Raw genomic sequence first — 1409 nt, 5'->3', positions numbered from 1 at the left:
ACAATACTCTACATTACATGCTTATTGATTTGAGCTTTACCACACATTTCTTGAGTGATGCTATATTTGCATTGCCTTCTTTAAGACTAAACCAATGGCAAAATGTATCGAGAGCTATTTAAGTCAATTTGAATCAATTTTCTGAAGAAATCTTATAGTAGACAAAACTATTTTGTACCCCTGGTAGTGTAGAGTTTTATTTCTCCTCTCACAACCCTAATTTGTATGATTTCAGGTTTTCTCCTCCATGCTCTCACTCAAGCCAATTATTCAGCTGTATCCTTCATCCTGAGGAAACTCGAAAACGCCAAGACCAAGACATCAGGATTTCACACAGTGAAACATGAATACTTTAACATTTTAACTTTGCTCAGCCACAGCGAACATTCAGAAAAATGATTTTTAAGTTGTTAGGCTAGTAAGTACAAAAGCGCACCCTTCACTCAAAATGGTTGCTAGGTCTTTACCACCACTAGGCATCAGATTTATTACGCTGCTTGTCCTTTCATTTTTGTTCTTCTAGTTAAACCAACTAGACCAAGGACGTGGTTGCAGGAATAATGCTGTCCTTCAATCACAGCAGCCAGCTTTTGTCTGCATTCTTGCATTTCCCCCACTTTATATAAGCTTAAAATACACACACCGTTCTGGTAACTCATTCTCAACCTATTTTACCTCAGCGTTGCTCTCCTTTGACGAGCCGCTTATGTGAATGAGACTGTCAATTTCGAATGAGAAAAAAATGGAATAGACTGTATTGTACCTCTGTAGCCTATGTGCTTAATGCATGTCCAGAGACGCTGCGTTCCATTGGGCAAAGGCGGGCAGTTACCCTGAGCCCCAGCCACCAGGAGGGCCTCGTCGTACTTCCCGAGTTTTTTTTTTTTTTTTTTAAAGAATTAAAATGAATCACTTGTCATTGCAAACGAATGACAATTCATAATAAACATGAAATGTGTTGTTACGGTTCTCTTAGCACCGTTTTCCCGAGCTGATCAGTTCAGTGTGGAGGACCAGAGCCATGTATGGCTATCTATATGGCGGCTCTGGGGAGGACGTTTCATTTCAGATGTCTATTAGCTACCAATGTTATATGCGCAATAAACAACAACAAGAAAAAACGTCTGGTTCCACTGGGGCTCGAACCCAGGACCTTCTGCGTGTAAAGCAGACGTGATAACCGCTACACTATGGAACCTCACGCTTCACAAATGGTAAAAATTTACAATAAAAAAAAATAAAAATACCACTACATTATCTGTTTATCTACTATAGGTAGATAGTATCATAGTGATAGTTTAACATTTCCAAAGTTGTTTTTGATGCTTAACCAATTTAAAATTGTGGCGCTCTCTAAGGATTGTTTACAGTCCGGATTGAATTGTGTTGGCTAATACAGCTAAACTTAA

The 1409-nt window shown here is 38.9% G+C and overlaps 1 non-coding gene across 1 annotated transcript; it reads right to left on the bottom strand.

Moving 5' to 3' along the window:
• Positions 1 to 1125: 1125 nt before the first annotated feature.
• Positions 1126 to 1198, bottom strand: trnav-uac. The gene has a single exon. It is a non-coding gene; the product is annotated as a tRNA-Val (tRNA).
• Between the last annotated feature and the right edge of the window lie 211 nt (positions 1199 to 1409).

The sequence above is a fragment of the Clupea harengus genome, unplaced genomic scaffold (assembly GCF_900700415.2).
Source record: "Clupea harengus unplaced genomic scaffold, Ch_v2.0.2, whole genome shotgun sequence".
Lineage (NCBI taxonomy): Eukaryota > Metazoa > Chordata > Actinopteri > Clupeiformes > Clupeidae > Clupea > Clupea harengus.
Note: the sequence above shows the minus strand (reverse complement) of the source record. Positions and strands in the feature narration are given on the sequence as shown.